Genomic DNA, 27,277 nt, shown 5'->3' on the forward strand with positions numbered 1-27,277 from the left:
ACTGTTGCAAAAGAGAGTAAAATCCCATGAGTGGAGGAGCTCCCTGGTCAGCCTCAGTAAAAAGCTGTGATCCCTGATAAAATCCTCCAAAGCTAGTTACGAAAACAAAATCGCCACTGATTCTAAAGACAACCACAAAGCATTCTATAGCTATGTCAAGAATCTCAATGGCAACACTCAGATCTGCTCTGAGTTACAGCACAATGGCACTAAATATATAGACCCAACTGATATTGCCAACATCCTGGCAGATAGGTTCAGTGCTAACTTTACCCCCCCCCCTCACCCCCTAAAGAGCCCATCTCTATACCAGAAGAATGTAAAGTTCCTGTAATCACGGCTGCACAGGTAAAAAACACACTCTCCAAAGCCAAGAACACAGCATCCATGGGACCAGACAACATTCCAGGCTGCATTCTACACGGACTACAGAATGAACTGGCACCCCACCTAAGTACCATGTTCAATCATAGCCTCACCTCAGGCTTTGTGCCTGCTGAATGGCGCACAGCAACGATTATCCCACTCCACAAGGGGCGAGCCACCATGGACCCCGGGAACTACCGCCCCATTAGCCTGACGAGCCTGGTCTACAAGGCCATGGAACGTATCATCATGGAACTTATAAACAAAGACATTGGTAATCTCCAAACTCTAGACCCCACCCTGTTTGGGTTTGTAAAAGGCAGATCATGTCTCCTAAACCTGATAGACTTCTTTGAAGCAGTCACCAAAGCCGTAGACAAGGGTAAGGTGGTTCACACAGCCTATCTAGATCTTGCCAAGGCTTTTGACATCATCCCCCACTCTGGAATTATAGATAAACTCACTAAACTAGGTATAAATCCCTATGTCACAAGATGGGTTGTCAAATGGCTCACTGACAGAACCCACACTGTGAAAGTAGCAGACTCCAAATCCGACTTCAAACCAGTAACAAGTGGAGTACCACAGGGTTCAGTCCTGGGTCCTCTTCTGTTTGGTATCTACTTTTCTGAAGTACAGGCTAACACAGAAGGTCTTTGGCTAATGAAGTTCGCAGATGACTGCAAACTAGGAGCCATAATCTAAACTCCTAACGATGTGGACATCCTACAAAAGGGCCTCACTGAGACAGATGCCTGGTGTCAAAGCCATGGCCTCAAGCTCAATGCCAAAAAGTGCATTGTCATCTCCTTTGGTAAAAACTCTGTACCCATGAACTACAACATAGGCGGTAGTATACTTAACACTGAATGTGTGATAAGAGACCTTAGGACACATGTGGACAGTAGTCTCTCCTTTGATAATCACATTGTCACAATAGTCAGAATATCCTTCTGTGTGGCACACCTCATCACAAAAGGTTTCTCATGCAGAAAAAAAGAGATCATTGTTCCCCTCTACTCATCACTCATTAGACCCATTATAGAGTTCAACGGCCCTTTTGGTATGTACCTCACAAGACATCTACAACAACTGGAAAGGCCGCAGAAATACCTCACAAAGAGGATTACCAGCCTCAAACAGATGCCCTACATAGACCGTCTCAAAAAACTCCAGCTTTACTCCGTCGCATATCACCTACCCAGAGGTGATCTCTGCCTAACATACAGAGCTATGTCAAACCCAGAGCTGTTGGACATGCTCCAGTTAAAGAAATCCCAATCCCTCCGAGCTACACGCTATAGGGACCTAAACCTTGTCACCACAATAAACAGATCATGCCGGAGGGATATATTTCTGTCCCAGAGACTTCCCATACTCTGGAATAAACTACCTATCTATATCAAAACTCCTCATTAGCACTCTTCAAGAAAAATCTTGATGATTGGATGGGAAATAGAAAATTCACCCCGGGGATCACCTCTGTGGCTCTGCTTGACAGTGGCACAGGAAAATAATTTTCTTGGGTGGCAAAAGCCAGGGTACCTTTTTGACTGGGCTTGTATAGGCCCCAGGGCCGATAGCCTAGTACCTACCTATGAACCTATGAACCTATTTGCATACCATCTGTGCCTATTTACTTTGAGAAATATTAACATTTTATAATGTTTCTCAGAATGTCCACACAGCACACTCCCCCTTAGGAGAAAAAAAACACCTGCACTACAGCAGTACAGGTCTCCATCTATGATCTTTGGACCTATGAATTCACTAAAATGCAAAACATTATTTTCCACAATTTTAAGTAGGTTTTAGTAGGTTTTATCATTTTAGCCTAGTTACACAGTTTTCCTTCCTTCCAAACCTTAATTTTTAAAAGTATTTACTCTCGTATGTCTTGTCTGAGCACCTACACAGGCTGCTTGTATGTCTTTTGCCCCTCATGAGAAATTATATTCTTTATCAGCATAACCAAGACAAAAAAAAGTGTTTTCATTCACTTACTTGGTCAATTCCCTCTCAGGTCTAAATTCTGAACTCACACAAAACTATGGTCAGGCAGACCTTGAGACATTTATCTGTGCCCCTCCCCCCACTACATTTAAACTCCACCCAACAAAATAACACAATGACTTGTACACCACTTAGCACTCCCACTTCCTGCGCACAACTAAATACTGCATTATTTCATCTTTTTCTCCTCCCACATCTTACATATCACTTCCTCCTACCATCAGCATACAAACTCAGAATTTCTTAAACATTAACACCTTAATACATAAGACAGACTCTCAATATTCCTCATGTTCACCTCCCCCTTTTAGTGCAACTGTACTCCAGCTCTTTCTTTCCCTTGTTTCATCCATAACAACTCTTACAAACACATTTTCTTCACTTTTTTTCTCAACATTCCTCCAAAATATACTTTATATAGTCATAGAGAACTATTCATTCATGTTGCTACTTATTACCCTTTACCACCAGCTAAATATCCCACAATTTTCCTACTTCCTTTTCACTTATGCACCCTATTTCTCACCTCAGCATTTTCTGGAACAAACACAGCTCCTTTTATTCTCCCAGAACCTTTGCTCCAAACCCTCACTAACCAGAAACATTTTACAGATCAAACAGTGTAGTCCTAACTCATCACAAAACCTCTGCAGATCCTCACCTCTCGCAAAACCTTTCACATTTACTATATTCATTGTATTTTTATTTTATTTTATTTAACATTTATTAACCAGGAAAGTCCGACTTGGAACAAAGCCAAGTTTCAGCAGAAGCCCGGGGAGAAACACTCTAGATGCATGTCTTTGTAATATGGGAAGAAACTGGCATAGCGGAGGAAACCCACACAAATGCAGGGAGGACATGTAGACTCCACACAGAAGACACTCCATTAGAGAATTGAACTAGAGAACCTCTTGTTGTGAGGCAACAATGCCACTGCTGCATCACTGCACCGTCCTACTTCTCAAATACTCCCATACATCTATTCTCCCAATTATTTTACCAACTATGCTTTTCTCAATTCTTACTACTTCCCTTAACCCTACTCACAGACTTAACCTCATTCCATACAGACCTATCCAACTATTTCCCAACCCCAAATTACTATGTCACAAAGCAAAGCACATTTTACACTCATATAATTTCCCCTGCCTATAACATATCACACACTTTGATTTCCATAAACACAGCTATCTAAACACCAATGTCTTACTAACAAAACTTAACATAAAATATAAGCTGAAATTCAAATGTTCCCATACATCTGAGTGACGCCTCCAGGTGCATCTGCAGTTATCTCCTACTGCTCCTCTAGGCGTCAAATATTGCTTGTTCATATTTGCATTAATAGAGCCAAAACCATGCCCTATACGAGGTATCAGAATATTTTATCTTGAAGCATACATGATGGCAAACACAATTGTATTGATATTTGACCTATGTCAATGAGTATTTGTTAGAATTGTAATGTGATAACTTTATTTTTTAAAGACTCAAGCCACACCCACTAGGAGTTAAAGGTGCACAATCAAAAGAGCTGTACTGGAGGGAAGCCACACCCACTAGGAGTTAAAGGTGCACAATCAAAAGAGCTGTACTGGAGGGAATGATGAAAACAGAAACTAGGTGGCAACATCTACCCAAACACTGGTCTTAGAACACGCACATAGGACTCACATGCTCTACAGGTCCACTAATCAGATATATTACTCACTAAAGAAACATATTTATTTACTTATTGTCATTTCTTGACTGGGAAAGTCCACTGGGGAAAAAGAAACCAATTTTCAGTGGAGGCCCAGGGAGAAAAGCTTCACATTTATACAAACATCAAAAACAAACATTGTACAGTATAAAGTACAGATCTGGAGGGAAGGCTACACAGTTAAGACAGGCTAATATTACAGAACAACATAATTGCAAAACATATGATTTACAAATTACTATATAAACATCATATCATAGGTAAACTATATCACAGAGAAAAGCAAGTTGTTCTTCTTTCGGCTTTTCACGGTTAGGGGTCACCACAGCGAAACTCTGGTCTGCTAATGATTGGCAGTAGATTTTTACAGTGCCAAGGTGCCAGCCTGATGCCCAACCTTCAGTGAAGGCACTCCCATTAACGCATGTCTTTCAAACGCCAGTCAACCATGGGGAGGACATGCAGACTCCATACAGAAGGCACTCCAGCCGAGAATCAAACGGGAAAACCTCTTGCTGTGAGGTGACAACACTACCGCTGCACCACCGCGGCATGTATCACAGTGAAAAGCAAGTAGTGAACAGATAATAGAGTATTTTAATTCAGATGAGTTGACTGAAAATCAGAGGAGTTAGAAAGACGGGATTATAGTTGAATAAATTATGGGATTAAGGGGGCTTGCATTGTATTTCACATGTACAGCTAGGCTTATGTAAAAAGTAGGTTTTCAGTGCAGCTTTAAAGGACTTCAGGGAGTCTAGTTGAGTAATGGAGGACATTGCAATGTTTGACTATACTGTACGAATACAAGCATTTTCCTGCTTTCTTGCTGGGTTTAGCTACACTTAGAAGGGTTTTCTGTGAAGAGCTGGCTAAAGTCAGCTATAAAAAATGAAGAAATTTTCTCACCAGGCTACAACATTATACGAATGGATAGAAAAAACACAAAGGATGGAGAGGTAGGTGTTTGTATAGAAATACCACTGAAATGACGTCCCATCCCAACCCCATTTATATATTTAACGGTTCAGAAATACTTTTCTCTCAGCTAAACCTTAACAGCAAAAAACACATTTGTAGATCAGCTTATATGTACCCCATTAATAGATAGATTAATAGATAGATTCCCCTCGCGGAGACTTCCCTTACTATGGAACAGGGTCCCGATCTACATAAGACAGAGCCCCTCACTATCACTCTTCAAGAGGAACCTTGATGAGTGGATGGGTAACAGAAAGTTCACACCGGGGATCACACCAACAGCAGTACTAGATAGGGGCCAAGGGTACTAGCTGCTAGTACAAGGGTCTAGGGAACTACTAAAGGGGCGGTGAATACCGCACAATGTGGCTGGGCTAATATATGCCTTCGGGCAGATAGCCCAGTACCAACCTATGAACCTATTAGCACTGTTGAATAAATACTGTGCTGGATATCCACCAATATAAGCCATATAAAAAAATGATACTGGAAGACCTTAACATTAACTGGGAGCTAATATGCTTTGATACCATCACCTATGCAACACACCTATATTTCATTCAATTCATCAGGGCTCTAAACAGGCATTACTTAAATACCAGTACAGAATCTACATTGGATTGTATTAGCACCTCATCTGCACACAAAATAACCACCTGTATCTTCCTACCTTTGCTGTAAGACAGCAAATGAATATTAACAGACAATTATAAGCAGGTATGTAACCTCAGCAAATTCCACGTACAAACATTTATTTATTTATTTTTTTCTCAAATAATTTTTATTATTTTCCAGATATAATGATATTTAACATTACAATCATCAGTGATAACAAGTATTATTTAAGCCTTTATATACACTATGTACAATTGACCTGAACAAATATCACTAAAATAATAATAATAAAAAGTTAATAATAAAAAATGAGAGAAAAAATATTAGAATATTCAATCAGTAAAGTATAAAGTTACACATTTAATTAGTTTGAGTTCAATTTTAGTGTCTCAGTAAGAGCAATACTTTTTTCCCATGTTTTAAGAGAGAATACATTTATTTACAGCTTTCACATGTTTAGCTGGGATATTCTAAAAATGCTTCTAGAAGCTGTTTAAGAACATTTATAAAGATATTAGATGAAATCACTCCCATCAGAACAAAACGGATAGAATCTAACCCAGCACCTTGGTTAACAGAAGAAACCAAATAACATGTACTTCAGCAGCAAAGCCTGGAAACAATGGTCACACAACAAATGTTAAAGCAATGTGAAAACCTTCAGATTTCTTAAAAACTGTACCAAATCCAGGATTAAAATAAACAAAAAAAAGGATAAAAACTTTGTCTAGTAATAACATCAATGACATTTCCTCCCACTTCAACAAACACTGTAATGTAAATATTGGAAGAGCGTTGCACCACAAGTATTAGTATTTCATCTGAGTATTCAAAATTTGCTAAACAACCAAAATGGCAAAAAGACAGCTTCAAAACAACAGCTTCAGTAACAGGCTTTTACCATGTTGAATCCACAATGTATGAAATATAGAGCTTTGCTGTTGTAAAAGTCAAGTGGCGTTGTAATTCCACAGCTTTAAAACATGTGGATGTCATAAAAACAGAAAACAACGAACATAGAAGTGAAGAACCCTTCTGATGTAAACAATGGACAAGTGCTTTCAGCTTTTTCAAGCCTTCTTCAGTTCGTTTTTTTTCTGTTTTTTTCGCCACTTTGGTTGTTTAGCAAATTTTGAATACTCAGATGGAATACTAATACTTGTGGTGCAACGCTCTTCCAATATTTACATTGTTTTTTGTTCTGCTGAGCGTTCTTTAGCGGAATTCACTTATTTTTCTGCATTTGACTTCAACAAACACTTCATCAGTTTTATCTCAACAAACATAATCCTTCCTTCCCTACCACCTACACAGCTAAATAAATTCACAGCATCATTCTCCTTAAAACCTGTGCAACCACAATAATCAAAAAAGTTCTCTAAAATTGAAAACCCACAAGTCTATCTACAGATAACCTTTCATGTGAATACATCAAATTGGCAGCAGACCTACTGGCCTACCCTACAAGACTGTGGTTGGTTCTGATAATAAAGTATAATGCTACATTGTCTGGACCAACAGAGCTAGTTTTCTTTGCCTTGGACAGTGCCATCAAGTCTTACTCCAAGGTGATGGAGTTGGGGGTTAGATATATCACCATGCAAGGGGGGATAAGGGTGTAGAGTCTAAATTAAATTGATCAGATAATATGCTGGCTATGTTCCCTGTGGATTAGTACAGGTTGCTGTTATGTATTAGCTCAGTGCATTGCTGGAAATTGCTTCTAAGTTTTATGGCATAGTTGAAAAAAAGACTTTCTGGTTGTCCTTTTCACAAGTGTCAATTTCAGCTTTTAGTTATCATTTGAGAATTTGATTTTGCTTCAAATTTTTTGTTTATCTTTTATAGCTCACTTTTATTTATTCTTAACAAATGTAAGTTTCTTCCTTGGGATTCCAAAGGTTTGATGTTAGATCAGGTTTTACTCTCAGGGTGAATGTTATTGACCGGTGGTTAGATTTGACCAAGTAGCAATTATGGCTGTAGAGCATAGTGGAGTCATATTTGTGAGGAATGGATGCAATATTTTTGAGCTACTATTTGAAATGTGAACTAGTTGGTCTAATGAACTAGAATTTATTAAATCTATGAAGCACTGAGGATACTTACTTATGATGGTGTGGTTTTCCAGTTGAAATCCCCAAGGAGAATTGTATTTGGTTCAAAGAGAAGGGACTCCAGTTTATTTAGTTATATCTCCTGGGCAATGGGTGACATGGGTGGGGCTCTGTAGTTGGTTTTGTTATGGTATGCATTTTATTTAAGGTAGCCATGATATGGAGCAGCACAAGTCATTGTCTTGTCTTTTGAGTCCTGATGCAATTGGGCTTCTTGCACATACATATATACCACCAGCAATGAGAGAGTCATTTTAGAGGAGGGTCTGAACATATAGTAAGCACTGAAACATGGCATGGGGGGGGGGGTACAATCACTACAGTGAAACCACATTTCAATAATTGTTCTGATATGTATATTTTCATGGGTCAGTAAGACTTATAAGAGAGGCAATGTGTTATTTAGGCATCTAGCATTGAGCAGTGCAACTTTTATACAGTGTTGATTTTGTTTGACTAGGTTAGTAGTTTAATTAGACTGGCCTTGCTTAAAAAATGCAATATCAGAAATGTTTTGGTGAATATATGAAACCATGATGAGAGAGGTGGAGGTCATCCCTAGCAAAGCAAGTAGGGCTATCAATCAAATCATCTCAGGCTGATATACCTTGAGTCCCCCTAGAATGACACCAATAGCTAAGCCAATAGCTAAAGACAATCATCTTTTATTTGTGTTGTGGGATCATTTGTGATGATTGTAAGATACTTCTCAAAACTGGTGTTATACACAAGCATTAATGTCTGACACAGATTTTTTTTAGGGGAAATATTGCCTTCCAGGGGTATCGTGTGGTCCAATGCTGCATATGTGCCTTAGTCATCTGTGACTAGGATTTTAACAGATGTGTTGGCTCAGCTTTGCTTCCTTAAGGGCATTTGCTTTCCAACTGTTTGACCCCCATTTCCCTACTTATGTTTGTTATTGCTATAGGTGCCATTTTCTTGCAAGTGCACTGCTGAGTAGTGAATTTATCCAACCTGCATCTTGAAGCACTTTAAGGTTTGGACAGGGATTTCTTAACTAGCTTAGCATAAGTTGGTATATTTACTTATTCAGGACTAGGGGTCAAGGCTATGGGAGTTGGGTGTCAGTAGTGAAATCCTGGTGACTACTGTCAGTATGTTTGTGGGAGTGGCTGTCCTCCAAAATTAGTAAATCTTTGCACCTATCATATATATACAGTTTCACTTACAGCACTCATACATTGTATTACACTCCAAGATTAATTTCTCTGTTTATATTGCACATACAGTGTAATAATATATTATTCATACATTTCCTCCATACCATATTCTGAAGCTACTTGCTTTCTCTTACACCTTCCTCTCTCTTTTCTCTTATTATTTCACTTTTCCTTTACCCAACCTTTAATTTCATTAGTTTCTTCCAAAGTCTGTTGTTTTTATATTACTCCTTTTTCATTTTCCTCCCCGTATTCATAATTCTTTGTTAGCATCTAAATGTATTATATTACTGTGTGTTATTTTACTGACTTTCACTGGCATGTTAATACACAATGTCCCTTGACTAGTATGTTCATATGTTAATATCTTTTGTTATTGTAGCATAGATGTTTTTCGTCTTTTCATGAACACTGAACTATTTATAATAGATGCACTCTTCTGAAAATGGTTCCTTCATGGCTCTGTCAGACTTTCTTGGTAAACAGATGCAAATAATTAAGTAGTATGCTTCTTCTAGCACAATGTTACACTGCCTCAGAGTGTCTAGTCCTAGCAACCTGGATATATAAGGTGCAGCAGATGGCAATCTCATGGTTCTTGATTCTGGTATGTAAGGGATATACTGATGAAGTTTACTGTAGGGAACACTGTCTATCTGAATTTGGGTACAGGATAAAATTTACTAGTGACGTAATGTAGTGTGATAGAGATAAGGCACAGGATGCGGAGTACAGACAGAACAGAAGGTTTTCACAAAGTTCAATAGTTAGTCAAACAACTGATACACAAGTGCTTACAGTGAGTTAGCAGACTAACTCAACTGACAAAACTAGAGAATTACAGTTTCATTTCTGGCTCAGCGTGCACAACAAGAGAATTACAATTACAGTGAGTAGTGGCAGCAGCAGTGAGCAATTATTGTTACAGTAAGTAGCAGCAACAGTGCGCAACTACAGTTACAGTGAGTAGTAGCAGGAGTGTGCAATTATAGTTATAGTGAATATTAGCAGCAGTGTGCAACCACAATTACAGCGAGTAGCTGCAGCAGTGTGCAATTATAGTTATAGTGAGTAGCAGCAGCTGTGTGTCTACAGTTAAAGTGAGTAGTAGTAGCAGTGTGCAACCACAGTTATAGTGAATAGTAAGAGCAGTGCACAACTATAGTGACAGCAAGTAGTAGCAGCAGTGTGCAATTATAGTTACAGTGAGCAGTAACAGCAATGTGAAATTACAGTTAAAGTGAGCAGTACCAGCAGTGTGTAATTATAGTTACAGTGAGTAATAAAAGCAGTGTGCAACTCCATTTACAGTGTGTAGTAACAGGAGTGTGCAATTACAGTTGCAGTAAGTAGTAGCAGCAGTGTGCGACTACAGTTATGGTTAGTAGCAGCAGCAGTATGCAAATACATTGACAGTGAGTAGTAGGAGCAATGTGCAACTACTCACATTAAGAGCAGTAGCAACAACTAGTACAATACAGTATAATGGATTAGCAATCTGGCTTAGTTGCCACAGCAGCAGAGGGTTATATCACAAGGAGTCAACAGCAGCAGACAGCAATTATAACAAGGTACTCTAATCAAAAACTGAAGTTTATTTATTTTATTTATTTATTTGCTTTTGTTGACCGGGAAAGTCCACTGCACTGAAATGAGCCCATTTTCAGTGGTGGCCCGGGTAACAGAATACATAGAAATATGTTAAACAAGAGTTTCAAAAATATAACTAAGTTATAAAAAGTGCATCAAACTGGAGAATAACTTGGAACATTATACAATTAAATGGCTAGTAGTTAGGAAATCAACTTTGGTTAATAGCAGGGTATCATGTATGAAAAGTTTAACAGCAAATATAAATAAGCCATAGACATTTACAATAATATAATACATTTTAAACAGTTGGACTATTCTTAGTACTTTATGTAGTATGCATAAACAAGAGTAGGTAACTGCAGTAATTTTCACGTGCCATGTGAGGCAAAATTGGGTATAGATAAATTTCCAAGGGTGACACATTAAGAAGGGAAAAAAAATGAGTATTGGGTAGAAAGGGTAAATCAAAAAATCAGGTTATTGAGGAGTTGGAGAAAGTACATTGGCAGAGCCATTGACAAGAGAGATATTGATGTAAAGACTTTTTGAATAAGGAGGCACTACTAATGGTTTGGAGACGAGATGGAAAAGTGTCCCACAGTTTGGATACAATGAAAGAATACAGATACTGACCTGCAGGGAGGTTTGGTCTACTTACTTAGAAAAGAGATTGATTTTCAGGTCTGAGATGCCAATTTGGTAGTTAGAGAGTTAGAAGGGAGGTGAGGGGTGGTCATCCCAGGAGTCTGTATATAAGATTGTGTGCTGTAGATAGTTGTATATACGTAAGGTGTTTTGGCCTTCAACCCAGTTCAGGGATGGTAATGAGTGGCAGTGATGGTAAGAATATTTTGCACAGGTCACAAACTTAGCAATCTTGTTTTAACAGGTGTCCATCTTATTTTTTAAGCAGTACTGGATGTTTGTAAGAATGGGGGCACCGTAGAGGACAGAGGGTAGGAGAAAGGTTTGGGCAAGTGTTTTTCGAGTGGAGCAGTTAAAAAGTGTTTATGTCTGTAAGGGGTACCAAGTTTTTGGTGTGTTTTTTTAATATTATTATGGATGTATTGGTCAAAAGTTAAGTTATCATCTACAGTAACAATGAGTAACTTGGTATAAGGGACAACCTCTATAGCGGTTTTGTTAGATGAGTAGATGATAAACTTTTATTTATTAAGTATGGTGCTTTTGTGGTAGTAAAGTTGAAGAGCTTGGTTTTGTTGGAGTTAAGAGCAAGGTGGTTATTGGTCATCCAAATTTCTATGATGTTGAAAGCATTTTGGGTCATGGTCAGAAGTTCTGTTTCTGAGATGCCGGAGCAGATGATAGTGGAATCCTCTGCATATTGTACTACAGATCCATGAGTGATAGCAGAATTATAGTCATTAATTAAAAGACTAAAAAGAAGGGGCCCCAGGATAGATGCTTGGGGAACTCCAGTGGCAGTAGTAAGAAAAGGTAAGAAGGATTGTAGCCATTTGATAGATTGTTATCTATTTGTAAGATAGTTTGTAAACCAGCTGTGTTTTGAAGTTAAAAACAGAGTATGCTTTTTAAAATGGTATAAAAACAAATTTTTGTATATATATATATATATATATATATATATATATATATACACACATACATACATATACATGTTTTTTTCAAGGAAGTTTTAAAAGGTTTTGTATAAAAAAACAATGCATTTGATTAGTATGTGCCCAAATTTTTTTTTTATGAAAAAGGTTTTTTATTGTGTTTTAGGTATTTAATGTCACTAATTAAACAGGTCATGTAGCTTTGGGGTGTGTTATAAAAGGGATGGTAATGTTTTAATTCATTGTTCTGAAGAAGTCAGCACTGAACTGAGAAAAGCGCTAAACAATAAAATTGCTACTGACAGTGGATTCCATTCATTTTTTGTTTGTTATTTATTTTTTCTTTCCATGGTTTGTCACAAACCAGTCAAGAGTGGAAGTGGACATGCCTAGGTGTGAGAGTTTAGAAAGGAGAAGAAATTAGGAGATGGTGTCAAAGGCCTTTGAGAGATCAAGGAATAGTGCTGATACAAGTTTACCATCATTGCACTTGAGGTTGACAGTGTTCAAAAAGGATAGGAGAGCAGTTATAGTGCTATGACCAGGTCAAAAGCCATGCTGAGTGGTGGATAACAGTTGATTTTGGAGTAGAAAATTCATAAGTTGAGTTTGAATGCATTTTCCATTATTTTAGAGATGGTGAGAGTAAGGCAATAGAGCAGACATTTGAGATTTCTGTGTTGTTGCCACTTCTATGTAAGGGTATAATGTAGGCTTTTTCCAGATGGAATGTACATAGGATTGTTGGATAGATCTGTTTATAAGAATACTGATGGGGTAGCTGATAGATTTGGATGACAATTGTAGGTACTCAGGGTTTAAGTTATCTGGGGTGGTACTACCGGGTTTGAGTTTTAGTAAGAGCTTAGTTATAGTGGAAATAGGAACAGGGGAGAAATTAAAAAGCTGGGGAGACTAGTTTGTTGATGAGAGATGAGTTGCTGGATTGCTGTTATGACTAGTTTGAGGAAAGGAGGTGGATAGTTTGGATATAGTCCTTATAAAGTAGGAATTGAAAAGTGAAGTGAGTTCAACAGGAGTTTTTTTCAGGATTTGGGCAGGGGTTACTCTTGGTTCCAGGGTTTAGTAGAGTAGAAACTGAGTTCCAAAATCTTTTTGGTTTATGGTTACAGTAATTTTGGACATGTAGGTAGTATTTTTTTTATCTTTAATGACTAGATGGTTGACTTGGTTGTGGAGCTGATTGAAGAGCTGGAGTTCAATGGGGTTTCTACTTTTTTGCCATTTTTTCCATATTCTGTCTCTAGTGATCATGAGTTGTTTGTTTTCTCTAGTAATGTATGATTTGTTTTTATTCTCTTGTTTCGAAAGGGAGCCATTCTATTGAAGATGTTTAGGAATGTTAAACTGAATAAATCAACAGCTTCATCCAAGGGTAGGGTTTTCAGAGTACTCCAGTTAATTTTACTCAATGCATCATTGAAGCTTGTTGGGATGAAGTTAGTTAAGTTTCTGATGGGTTTATATTGGTGGTGGTTTAAGGCTGAAGTGGTGTTGCATGTTATGTAGGCAGGTTGATGGTCACTAATATTGCAGGGGGGAGAGTTCCAGCTGAAGAAATTTTGTTAGGGTTGGGAAGTAATATCCAGTCGAGGATGGAGCCACTATTATATTTATTTCTTGGTCGGGTTATGCTAGGGATGAGCTGAGTGAAGTTATGGAGATTGATGGATGCACAGGTAGAGTTAGTCATGTGATCAATCCAGTTTGTGTTAACATCACCTAAAATTATTGTTTTGTTATGAATATTGTTTGAGGTCCAGGATAGTATTTCTTCTAGTATAGGGATATTATTATCTGGTGGGATGCATAGCGCAATCAAGCAGAAACTTTTGAAGTCATTCATTTTTAGATGTGCTGTGATGATTGTGTGAAGACAGATGAAGGCTGCCAGCCTAGCCAGATAGAATTTTGGAGATAATTCTGTCATCTGTAAATATTAATGCAAATCACAGGCTTGTTATCTTAAATGGTAAAAATTGTGCTACATGTGGAACTGGAAAAAATGTAACAACAATGCACTCTACTGACCAAGTAAAGCATGTTGTGACACTTTGATGTTAGGACTCAGAGCCAGTGAGTCTAGAGTGGGGTATCCTGCCTATTGTTTTAAGGCCAGAGTTAATGACCAGAGGTTGCATGCATCAATGTCCTTTATTGTTCTGGTGTCTGCCCAGAGGTGAAGAATGTAACTGTAGTTACTGTTAGCCTGGGAACCCAGGGAAGTGTGAAGAATGATGTAATGTTACCAGGGAAGAGTGAAGAATGATGTAATGTGAACCATGAATGTGATTTTAAAAACAGAGAGAATCAGAGTGCATGAAGCATTTTTGTCTTGACCATCCAACTCATCAGCACTGTCTTGCTCTATATGTAAGTTTATCTTAGACTAGTGTTTTCTCTTAGAAATAGCTAGAAACTAGAACGATTAGACTAAGTGCTTTTCTGTGATGTCAGAACTGTACTACTGAATTATTTTAAGCATTTCTCTGTGATCTCTGAACTCTTGACTAGCACTGTGTAGTAAATGTATTGTCTTGTGTTTTAACTATTTGTCATTAAATACTTTTAAACCCTTTCAGCTGTGGCTGTTTTTGTAGAGATAATTTAATCTCTTTAGAGTACTTGCATGCCTTTGGTAAAATTGTACAAAACCACTCCGATAGATTTAGCCCTGGGCAATACTACCAATTGGATAATAATATTGTACATTAATAAATGGACACCCTTTAAGGGCCTTTGAGTAGCTGATAAATATTAGTGGGTGGTGGCAGCCAGTACTACCGTATAGTCTGGGAGAAAGGAGCACAGCTGGAGAACCTGTGCCAGCCTTCCCCAAGAGTGTTTGTGTGGTTGTATATACTCTTCCCAAAGAGTGTGTGTGTGTGTGTGTGTGTGTGTGTGTGTGTGTGTGTGTGTGTGTGTGTGTGTGTGTGTGTGTGTGTGTGTGTGTGTGTGTGTGTGTGTGTGTGTGTGTGTGTGTGTGTGTGTGTGTGTGTGAGCAACTTGGGCAGGGACACAAAGCACTGGTTTGACAGAGAGGGTGCTGGAGGTTTTAGCTTGTCCACTAGGCTGATATCTGGACTTTATAGCTGTGCCAGTGGGGAGTCTTATTGGAGACCTGGAGAGCAAGGGAGTGACCAGCTCTAGACTGACTGTGATCTCTGTATGCTCTTAAGAGAAATTGTACATTACTGTGTGTATTTGTTATCCTTTCCTCCTATATGAGACACCCCTCACTGGTGTTAGTAGTGAGGATTGAGGCTCCTTGATTGCTGGGCCAGGGTGCAGGCATCATATATTAATTGTTTGGCAGTGGTGGGATATCCACACCACATATTAATTGGTTGGCAAATACTAATTGGCTTGTAGTGGTGTGGGTAGAGTGAATTCCTGTAGCTTGTGTACAGTGAGCTCTGAAGGTGTTTTGTACTCTAAATCAGCTACACAGTGACTACTCAGAGTTCAGATCACAATTGTTTTATTTCTTTTGTTAGCACCATTAGTCAGGGTGAGCAGGCAGCATGTCAGCAGAGGAGTATGGAAAGCTGACAAGGAGTCAGCTGGCGGAGATGTGTCAGGCTAGGGGACTAGTGCATGGAAACCTGACTAAGGCAGACCTGATTGCAGCCTTGATCACAGCTGCATCAGAAAACAGCAACCAGGAGGACAATCAGGCTGGCAGTGGAGATATAATACCCTCGGAGAATGGACAGCTCAACCTTTTTGCAGAGGACTTAAAAATCCCTCTGGAGCTAAAGAGACTTGAGTTGGAGGCCAGGCGTTTGGAACTAGAAACAGCTGAGACAGTAAGGCATCTAGAGAGTGAGGACAAGGAGAAACTGCAATATTTGCAGGCTGAGGAGAATGAGAAACTGATATGCTTAGAAGCTGAAAAAAGGAGAAGCAGAGGCAGCATGAAAAGGAGATGCTGACTCTTTGCCAGAGTCATGGAGGTAATGGGGAAGGGAGTAAGTGGACCACAGTAGGACAAAAGGTCAGTAAATTTCTTCCGCAGTTTAAAGAGAGGGATCATTTTGATAGATTCATTCATATATTTGAGAGGGTATGCAAACAATATTTTGTTAACCAAAGGCTCTGGATATGGTTCCTAACTCCTTTACTCCATGGTAAAGCTGTAACTGTTTTGTCAAAAATGAATGATGTTGCATGTTATGATTATATTGCTGTTAAAATCACTTATTAGAATTGTTTAAGCTTACACCTGAAATGTATAGGAAAAAGTTTCATGATCATAGACGCAAGGCAGATAAAACTGTGTTTGAATATGTTGCTGAACTGAGCACTTATTTCCATAGGTGGGTGAGTGGATGTCAGGTCACCACTTTTGAAGGACTGGCAGACCTTTTGGTGAGGGAACAAGGCCTTAGCACTTTGCCTGAGGACATGAGGATCTGGTTAGCTGATAGACAATGTGCTATTTCAGATGGGTTGGGGAAGAAGGGAGACCTATACCTGGCAAGCAGGGCAGCCTTGCACAGGAAAGGGACCCCCTGTACTGCTCATGCATCCAAAGGAACTCATGGTGGGCAGCACAGACTGCCCCAACTGAATCTGCCAGTAGCAGGGGAAGCCACTAGTTCAGGTACACATCCAGGAGATAGGGTTAAATGTTTTGAAAGCAACCAGTGGAGCCATGTGGCAAACAGGTGTCCATGGAGGCAAGGTGCGGAACAAAAGGTGAGGGATACAGTAAGTGGGAAAGACAAAATGCCAATAGTAAGTTGTCTTGAGATAACAAGGGTACCAAACTACCATCCTGCAGATGTCCTGATAGGGAAGGATTTGGATGAGGCAGTACCATGTGTTTATGCAGTTACATGCAGTCAGGCTAGGAGATGAGCATGTTTGTCTGGTAGCCTGGGGGAGACCCAGACAGACTGCATACTTGCAGCCAGGACTGGTGAGGTGGTTACTTCAGGGAGGGAGCTACCCTGTAGCAGTGAGACTGAAGGTGAGCCACAGCTGCTAGTGGGTACTGATGGTCCCTTGGACAGAGAGACTGCAAAGGTAGAGGTGAGTAGTAGTACCCAGGCTGACAGTGAGGCACCACTGTCAGATGATGCCAGACTTCCTGTGGAAGGGGAGCTGGGAAGGGTTACAAGGAGAGAGTTGAGACAAGCTCAGCTCTAAGACCCTACATTCCAAGGCCTGAGGCAGGTAGCTAGGGAAGCACCTGATTCTCAAGGAAAGGGGGGATATGTATACTGGAAGAAAGGGTTGCTATACAGAGAGTGGACCCCTGAGGGAGAGATAGAAGGTGAGAGAGTACAGCAGTTGGTAGTGCCTAGAGCCTACCATCTGCCGCTTATAGCCATAGCCCATGATATTCCCTTTGCAGGTCATATGGGCATAAAACATACAAAGAGGCATATTATGCAGAACTTCTATTGGCCTGGAATTTCCAGAGATGTAACAGGGTACTGCAGTAACTGCGAGCAGTGCCAAAAGGTAGGCAAGGCAGGAGACAAGGTGAGAGCTCCTTTGATGCCTTTTCCTGTGATTGAGGAGCCATTTCAGAGGATAGCTATGGATATTGTGGGCCCTCTGAGTACCCCTAAGTTCCACAAGGAAAAAGTATATCCTAGTGGTAGTGGATTACGCTACATAATACCCTGAGGCAGTGGCTTTGTCCTCCATTGAGGCAAAGAAGGTGGCAAATGCTTTGTTAGAGATTCTCAGCAGGGTACATTTCCCAAAAGAAATACTGACTGAAAGAGGTGCCAATTTCATGTCAGACCTGCTGGCTTGTCTGTGGAAGTCATGTGGAGTGAAGCACATGAAGGCCACCCCCTACCATACCCAGACTACCGGTCTTGTTGAGAGGTTAAACTGTACAATCAGGTCCATGCTACAGGCATTTTCAGACCAGTATAAGAGGGAGTGGGACAATTTTTTTCCCATCTGTTTGCTTACAGAGAGATTCCCCAGGAATCCACAGGTTTTTCATCCTTTGAGTTGCTGTACGGGCATAGGGTGAGGGGACCTCTAGATTTAATTCAAGATGAGTGGGAAGGTGAGTGCAAGTCTGATAAGTAGTCTATTGTGGCATATATTCTAAACCTCAGGACAAGGCTCAGGGAAATCATGGGCTTGGCCCAGGAGAACCTGGCAGAAGCCCAACAACAGAAAAAAGGTGTGGTATGACAGGAATGCTAGAGCTAGAGAATATGCTGTGGGACAGCAGATAATGGTTCTCATTCCTGTCAGACACAGCAAGCTGCAAGCAGCTTGGGAGGGACCCTACAAGGTGGTAAGAAAGGTAAGTGATGTTAACTACATGGTGGAACTGCTAGGCAGAAGGCAGGGGCAAAAAGTGTACCATGTTAACATGATGAAACTTACCATGATAGGGAGGCCCTTGTGCTGAACATTTGCAGTATATTGCAGGAGTAGTCTGAGTCTTGTGACTGATCTCCTCAGTGAGGCTTGGGCTGACAGCTAAGTGGAAGGGATAGTAATGTCCCAGCAGCTATCTCCTACCCAGGTTCAAGAAATCTGAGCAGTGTTAAAGGAATGTGGGGACATGTTCACTGGGAAACCAGGGTGCACCCACCTAGAGTAGCATCAAGTGGATACAGGACCGCAAAGGACTATTAGGCAGGCCCCTTATAGACTACCTGAGAGAGTCAAAGAGACCCTGAGGGAGGAGGTACAGGAGATGTTGGAACTAGGGGTGATTCAAGAGTCCAACAGTCCCTGGGCCTCCCCAGTGGTGCTGGTGCCAAAGAAGGATGGCAGCACCAGGCTCATGTGGACTACAGGAAATTAAATAGTCACACAGAGTCAGATGCTTACCCCATGCCTAGGACAGATGAGGCCCTAGAGCAGCTGGATGGGGCTAAGTATCTTACAACCACTGATCTTACTAAGGGTTATTGGCAGGTGCCCTTGACTTTCAGTGCTAGGGAGAAGTTAGCCTTTGTGAATCCTTTTGGCTTGTATGAGTTCATAAAGATGCCCCAACAACTTTCCAGAGGCTGGTAGATCATATCCTAGCAGGAGCAGGAGGGTTTGCCCTTGCTTACCTAGATGATATTGCCATCTACAGCCGTTCCTGGCCAGAGCACCTTCAGCATGTCAGGGAGGAGCTGGGCAGTCTACAGTGGGCAGGGTTGACCATTAAGCCAAGCAGATATCAGGTGGGTATGGCAGAGGTCTTCTTCCTAGGACATAGAGTGGTGAATGGTAAGATAAGGTCCAAACCTGCCAAAGTGGGAGCTATTCAGGCATGACCTGCACCTGTTACCAAAAAGCAGGTGAGGGCATTTCTAGGGACAGCAGTGTAATACAGAAAGTTCGTCCCAAGTTATAGTACCATAGCTGCTCCACTCACAGACCTTGCATGGAAGAACAGGCCACATACGATAGTGTGGACCCTAGCATGTGAGCAGACATTCCAGAGACTTAAAGAAGCTTTGGGAGGACCTCCTGTGTTAATGCTTTGAACCATGGGGTGGGGGCTCTACTTAGCCAGATTTCTTCAGAGGGGGAAGAATACCGAGTGGTTTATCTCAGTCGTAGGCTCCAACCCAGGGAGTAATGCTATGCAGCTGTAGAAAAGGGATGTCTAGCCATAGTGTGGGCACTACAGAAACTTCAGCCTTATCTATATGGAAGGAAATTCACTGCTATGACAAATCATAACCCTCTAACATGGTTAAACAGAGCCAGCCTGCAAAATGCCAAGTTACTAAGATGGAGCCTGGGGTTGCAAGCATATGGTATGTCTGTGTAGCACCGTAGTGGGATTAGCAATGCCAATGCAGATGGGCTCTCAAGACAAGGAATGGGGTAAGGTGCACTCCGATAGACCTAACTCCCTCAAGCAGCATTTTTCAAGGGTCACTTGAAAAACTAGCTTGAGTTCTCTGGGGGGAGATACGTGACTATTGGTTGAAGATAGATGAAGGCTGCCAGCCTAGCCAGATAGAATTTACAAGATAATTTTATCATCTGTAAATATTAATGTAAACCACAGGCTTGTTGTCTTAAATGGTAAAAACAGTGTTACTTGTAAAACTGGAAAAAATGTAACAAGAGTGCACTCTACTGACCAAGTAAAGCATGTTCTGACCCTTTGATGTTAGGACTCGGAGCCATTGAGCCTAGAGTGGGGCATCTTGCCTATTGTTTTAAGGCCAGAGTTACTGGCCAGAATTTGCATGCATAAATGTCCTTTATTGCTCTGGTCTCTGCCCAGAGGTAAAGAATGTAAATGTAGTTTCTGTTAGCCTGGGAACCCATGGAAGTGTGAAGAATGATGTAATGTAACCAAAGGAAGTGTGAAAAATGATGTAATGTCAACCAGGAATGTGATTTTAAAAACAAAGAGAATCAGAGAGCATGAAGCATTTTTGTCTTGACCATTTAACTCATCATCACTGTCTTGCTCTATATGTAAGTTTATCTTAGACTTGTGTTTTCTCTTAGAGATAGCTAGAATCTAGAAAGATTAGACATAAGCATTTTTCTTTGATGTCAGAACTGTACTACTGAATTATTTTAAGTATTTCTCTGTGATCTCTGAACTCTTGACTAGCACTGTGTAGTAAAGGTATTGCCTTGTGTTTTGACTATTAGTTAATAAATATTTTTAAACCCTTTTAAATGTGGCTGTTTTTGTACAGATAATTTAAGCTCTTTAGTGTACTTCCATGCCTTGGGTAAAATTGTACAAAGTCACTCCAATAGCTTTAGCCCTGGGCGATACTACCAATTGGATAATAATATTGCACAGTAATAATTGGACACCCATTTAAGGGCCTTTTAGTAGCTATTAAATATTAGTGGCTGGTGGCAGCTGGTACTACTGTATAGTCTGGGAAAAAGGGGCACAGCTGGAGAACCTGTGCTAGCCTTCCCCAGGAGTGTCTGTGTGGTTGTATAAACTCTTCTCAAAGTGTGTATGTATGTATGTGAGTGTGTGTGTGTGTGTGTGTGTGTGTGTGTGTGTGTGTGTGTGTGTGTGTGTGTGTGTGTGTGTGTGTGTGTATGTGTGTCAGATACTTGGGCAGGGACATGAAGCACTGGTTAGATAGAGAGGGTGCTGAAGGTTTTATCTTGCCCACTAGGCTAGGTCTGGACCCTATAGCTGTGCCAGTGGGGAGTCTTATTGGGGACCTGGCGAGCAAGGGAGTGACCAGCCCCGGACTGACTGTGATCTCTGTGTGCTCTAAAGGGAAATTTCACTTTACTGTGTATATTTGTTATCCTTTCCTCCTATATTAGACGCCCCTCACTGGAGTTAGTGGTGAGGATTGAGGCTCCTTGATTGCTGGGCCAGGGCGTGGGCGTCACATGTGCTATGATGAGTTCAGCTATAGAGAATTGTGGAAAAGGGTTTGAGTAGGGGACAGTGGTAACAAAGTTAGGGTAGAGGAGTGCAACTCCTTCCCCTTTCTTGTGGGGTCTGTCTGATATTAGACAGAAGATACCTGGCAGGAGAAATCTGGTCTCTTTTATATACGGCTTTAGCCATTTCTCGGTTACAGCAATTATATCAGGTCTGGAATGTGATAACCATGCATGGAATTCTAGGATTTTGTTTCTAATACTTTGTATGTTAATGGTGGTTATTTTTTAGTGATTTCTGAGATATGAGGGGGGGAGGGCAGATGGGATAGGTCCTGAGTTGGGGTGGGATGTCTCCACAATGGGATAGGGTAGAGGTGCTACCTGAATAAGGTGTTCATGGCAGTTTGTGCTTAGAGGTATGCTGTGCTGTGGGGAGTTTTGTAAGTAGGGTGTTATGTGTGTACCTAAGGAATTTAAGTTTGAGGAATAGCAATGTATTTGTGGAGTACAGACTAGAAGATATGTTGGAATAAGATTTGTGATTTGGGGATTGGAGAGAAGTAATGGAGGTGAATGTGATCTGCATGTGAGTGGGATGGAGTGTTGTAAGATGAAGAAGGAATGAAAGAGACAGGGGAAGGAGTAATATAGTCATAGATAGTGGTTGTCATTATAGATAAAAAAGAAAATGAATGCAGGGGTAAGAGAGGAGGTTGTGAGGAAGGGGGAGAAGTTGCTTTTGCAGAAAGTAGGAATAGTAAGTGATGATGGTAGAGTGGTTGGTTAGGGGTTAGTTAATTTGAAATCTTGAGTGTGTGGGATAAGGTTTATTGCCTGGATTGTTTGAGGGTTGGTTGATTGGAGTAAGGGAGGGGTATGGTTAAATATAAATGTAATTGATATGGGTTTGGGTGGGAATGGAGGTAGGGTAGGGAAGCGAAGTGAGCCCGAGCGGAGCAAGGGGGAATGGAGCAGGATGGCCCAGTCGACCTGTGTAGCACTAATGAATTGAAAAGAAAAGAAACAATCAGTAAGGTAAGTTGAACTGGAGAACAGCAATCAGTGAGGAAGTAGTATTAGTGAATGGAGCTCATTAGTGATAGAGAAGAGGAAAGAGGAGTATTTAGACTTTGTTTTACCTTCCAGTTGTAACTTTCAGTTATTCTAGGTGTTAGCAGGCAAGAAATGAAAAGAGCAAGGTAGAATAGCTATAGAGTCAGAGAGAGATGGGTAGAATTTTTATTGCATGAGATGCCCTGTTTTGGGTGGGGGGTTACAGTGTTGCATAGGGCTAGAGCAGCAGGCATTGGGAGAATAGTGTAGTCAGAGATGTTACACCAATGTATGTGAGGGGAAGCAGTTAGGGGGAAGTGGAAGGTGTGAGGATGAGGCCCAGAGAAGGTTGAGTGTTGTGGACTACAGGGTGCTAGAGAGACAAGAGGGGTGATGTACAAGGGGGAACCAGACAAAGAGACTTAGATACAAAAAACCCTGTTACACTAGGCCAAATACTAGAGCACATACATTGACTGTTGGAGGTCAGGCACCAGACTAAGGGGTCCAGTCTTCCACCAAATGACTAGGGGTTCTCAGGGACCGGACTTTTCTTGCAGTTCTCTGTGTTCAGTAGCATGAGGGAAGATCACAGTTACAGTAGTTTAACCTGATGGAGTAAAGAGAATTAATTTTAAGAGATAAGAAGGAGGAAAAACTGAAGTAGTGATACTACTATTTAAATATGACAACAATGAGATATATATTATTCAGATAAATATAGCACATAATAGGGTCAATAAAGTTGTTTTTTGGATTATTTTTAAAGATTGTAAAATTACTGTTCTTAAAATGTTTTGTAATACTTTGGAGCTTTTATCCCCAGGCCTCCACTGAGAATGGGCTCCTACCCAGTCGGACTTATCCAGTAATCAAATGTTAATAAATTACAATGTACTCCTCAACAAAATATTGCAACACAGCTTCAGTGAAAACAATAGCAGCAGCTTATGAATATTGCAATGACTTAGCAGTTTAAGTCAGATGCCACAAAAGAGAGAGGCAGTTTTAATGAATCAGTAGCACAGAAAGACAATACAGTTACAGTGAGAACAGCAAAGTGGAATAATTAAGGTAGAAGCAACAATTAGAGATAAACAGAATTTAATGATGCAGAGCAACATGTAACTGCAGTTAAGAGAATTTACAGTTTGCTTACAGCAAGAGTAAAATTCTACACCAGATCAACAAAGCCACTATGTGCAAGTGTGTTCAGCAGCATAAAGCATCTGCAATTATATGCAACTGAATGCAACTGTGTGCAGTTCTGCACAGCTGTACACAGCTGCATATATTTGTACACTGCAAAAATTAGGTTTTATACATAGTAATTATTGTCAGATACTACATTTTATTTTACAAAACCAGAAGGTGCAAACAACTGAATCTATCAAAGATGGTTTTCAACAGTAAGCAATCACATGACAAACTGTGCAGCACCTTCCGTGTGTAGTGGGATCAGGTTTGAGGTCAAAGCCAAGCAGATGTCTTTAGGCATACGAGTATAGTTGCAGACTAGCCAAGCAGAGTATTGATGTCCACAAACCGACTTAGGTTAAACAAACTAGAGCACACAAGCAAACTAAAAATGTACAGATCCTGCAGCTGACAGCAAATGTGACCAGAACAATAGTTGTAGCCCTCTCCTCAGTAAGAGATCATTTGCTAAACTAGTTTTGCAAAAATTCGCCTTAGCACAATAACCATTATGATGCTTTATAATTAGCTCTAGCATATTCTAATTTAAGACAAAAACAGTAAACCTCTGGTTTAAGGTCATATCCAAATAAAAGTCATTTGGTTTGATCATGTAGTAACAGCCAAGCCAAGCAGAGCATCAAGGAAAAACATGAACTACAGAGTGAACTGGCACCTCACCTGTGTGCCCTGTTCTATCACAGCCTCACCTCAGGCTTTGTCCCTACCAAATGGCGCACTGCTACAGTCATCCCTCTCCACAAAGAAGGAGCGACTATAGACCCTGGGTACTATTGCCCCATTAGCCTGACGAGTCTGATATGCAAAGTTATGGAACGCATCATCATGGACCCAATAAACAAGGATAAAGAGAATCTCCAAACTCTGGATCCCACACAGTTCGGTTTTGTGAAGGGTAGATCATGCCTGCTCAACTTGGTTGACTTCTGTGATTCAGTCACCAGAGGTGTGGATGAAGGCAAGGTGGTTTGTACAGCCTACCTTGATCTGACCAAGGCGTTTGATACCATTCCCCATTCAGGAATCATAGAAAAACTCACTAAGCTAGACAGAAACCCTTATATCACTAGTTGGATTGCAAACTGACTCACAAATAGAACCCACAGTGTGAAAGTAGCAGAATCTAAGTCAGATTGCTGACCAGTCACGAGTGGAGTCCCACAGGGATCGGTCCTGGGTCCTCTCCTGTTTGGTGTCTACTTCTTTGAAGTCCAGGGCAGCACAAAGCATCTCTGGCTGACAAAGTTCACAGACAATTGCAAGTTGGGAGCTATTATTAACTCCCCAAGTGGTATTGACATCCTACAGAAAGCCTGACTGAGACCAACGACTGGTGTCAGAACCATGACCTTAAGCTCAATGCCAAAAAATGTGTCATCATCCCCTTTGGGAAAAACCCACTTCCCATGAATTACCACATCAATGGTAGTCCACTGAACACAGAAGGTGTTATTAGACATCTGGGAACATAGGTTGACAGCAGCCTCTCTTTTGACCACCACATTGCCACTGTGGTCAGAAAGTCCTTCTATGTGGCACATCTCTTTACTAAGGGTTTTGCATCTAGGAAGAAAGATGTCATTGTCTCCCTCTACTCTTCCCTCATTAGACCAGTCATTGAGCACAATGCCCCATTTGGCATGTACCTCACTAGACACCTGCAACAACTGGAGAGGCTGCAAAAGTACCTCACAAAGAGGATCCTAGGCCTTAAACACTTGTGCTATATGGACAGACTCAAAAAACTCCAACTATTCTTTGTCTCATATTGCCTACTTAGAGGTGATCTCTGCTTGACATACAAAGCCATGTCTGATGCAGCTCTGTTAGAAATGCTACATCTAAAGAAATCCCATTCCCTCTGCACCACATGCTGCAGTGACCTCAACCTCATTACCACAATTACCAGAACTTGCTGGAGGGACAGGTTCATAACCCAGAGACTGCCCTTGCTATGGAATAGACTTCCCATACATGTCAAATCGAGCACCTCACTGGCTGTCTTCAAGAGAAATCTTGATGAGTGGATGGGAAATAGAAAATTCATCCCGAGGATCACTCCAGTGGCTTTACTCGACAGAGGCACTGGGAACTAAGGTCGGGTGGCATGATGCCAGGGTAATTCTATGGGCTAGGCTTGTAAAGTCTCCAGGGCCATTAGTCTAGTACACACCTATGAACCTATGAACACTTGAGTTTTAATAAACACAGACTAACTTAAAACATGATGCTGCTGTAGCTAACAGCAAATTTTGCTGCAACAATAGTAGGGACTCCTCTCTTATCTTTATACAAAAATCCAGAGAGAAGATATGCTACTTGGAGTACATCTGTGCTGTGGACATTAATTATTGCACCAGAAGGGAATTACTAAACTTAGTGTGAGACACTGTGTCCTCTTGTTTATGGCATGCTTGTACTTTTGAAAGAAAGAAAGTTAATTTTTGGAGTACTTGTTTAAGATGAGTCTGCCCCACTGACTGTTCTTTTGATTTGCAATAAAACTTAGTTTATCTGATGTTTTAAATCACAAAATGGATAATTCTGGTGCATTAAAATTCTGTACTGGTAAAGAATATAGTTATTTTGACACTATTAGATATGCTCAAAATCTTGATTTATTGTTGATGCCTGCACAAAGTCATACCATTTTGATGTGATCCCCCCACCTAACCACCTGAAGAGAAAATATCCCTGTACTGCTGCTATCTCATCAGTATGCACTGAGTTACTACTGGCTGAAGTCCCCCTTCATCATACCTAGCTAAATGCAAAGATGACCACAAACACCTCTTACAAACCCTAGTGGCCACTGCCACTACGTTTATGGTGTCCATTGCTAAAGCTACGTTAATGCTAGAGACAGTTCCAATCCTGGAAAAATGGCCAGGGAGGAAGACTTCCAGGTCTACCTGGTGGGATATGAACAGAAAATATATCTACCAGGGAACTGGGAACAGAGAAACTGGCCTAGGATTCCTTCAGTTTAGCATTCAGTTCAGCATACTTGGGAAGAATTTAAAAGGTTAAAGGACATGGAAGGGACTATCAGGACTAAGAGAAAGCAAGTATGGCATTGTTAGTCTGAGCTGGTGTTTCCTCACAGACACAAGTTCAAAAGTTTCATAGCCTGACATTTTCTGATAAAATGGCAGTACCTCAGTTCTGAGATTTAAAACACATACAAATTAAATTATGGTTAGACACTAAGGGCCATCATAGTTATTGTAAAATGATAGAAGTGTTAGCTACTTACAAATATAAAGGAGAATTTTGTTGTATTTTACAAAAATTGGGGTTTCACAGTGAACCTAAGGACACTTAAAATGTTGTAGAGGGAAAGAGAGGCTGGTAAGTAATGAAACTGTCTTCAAAATGTATCAGTCTACATTTATAGTAAATCATGCTCTAGTAACAGACACAATATGTAACTGTAGAAAAATTCAGTTTTAAATGTGAGAAAAGGGGCCACATGCAAAAATTTCATACAAATATTGGCAATACCATTATAGT

This window comes from Protopterus annectens, chromosome 14.part0 (assembly GCF_019279795.1).
Source record: "Protopterus annectens isolate FY-2018-M chromosome 14.part0, PAN1.0, whole genome shotgun sequence".
NCBI classification, from domain to species: Eukaryota; Metazoa; Chordata; order Ceratodontiformes; family Protopteridae; genus Protopterus; species Protopterus annectens.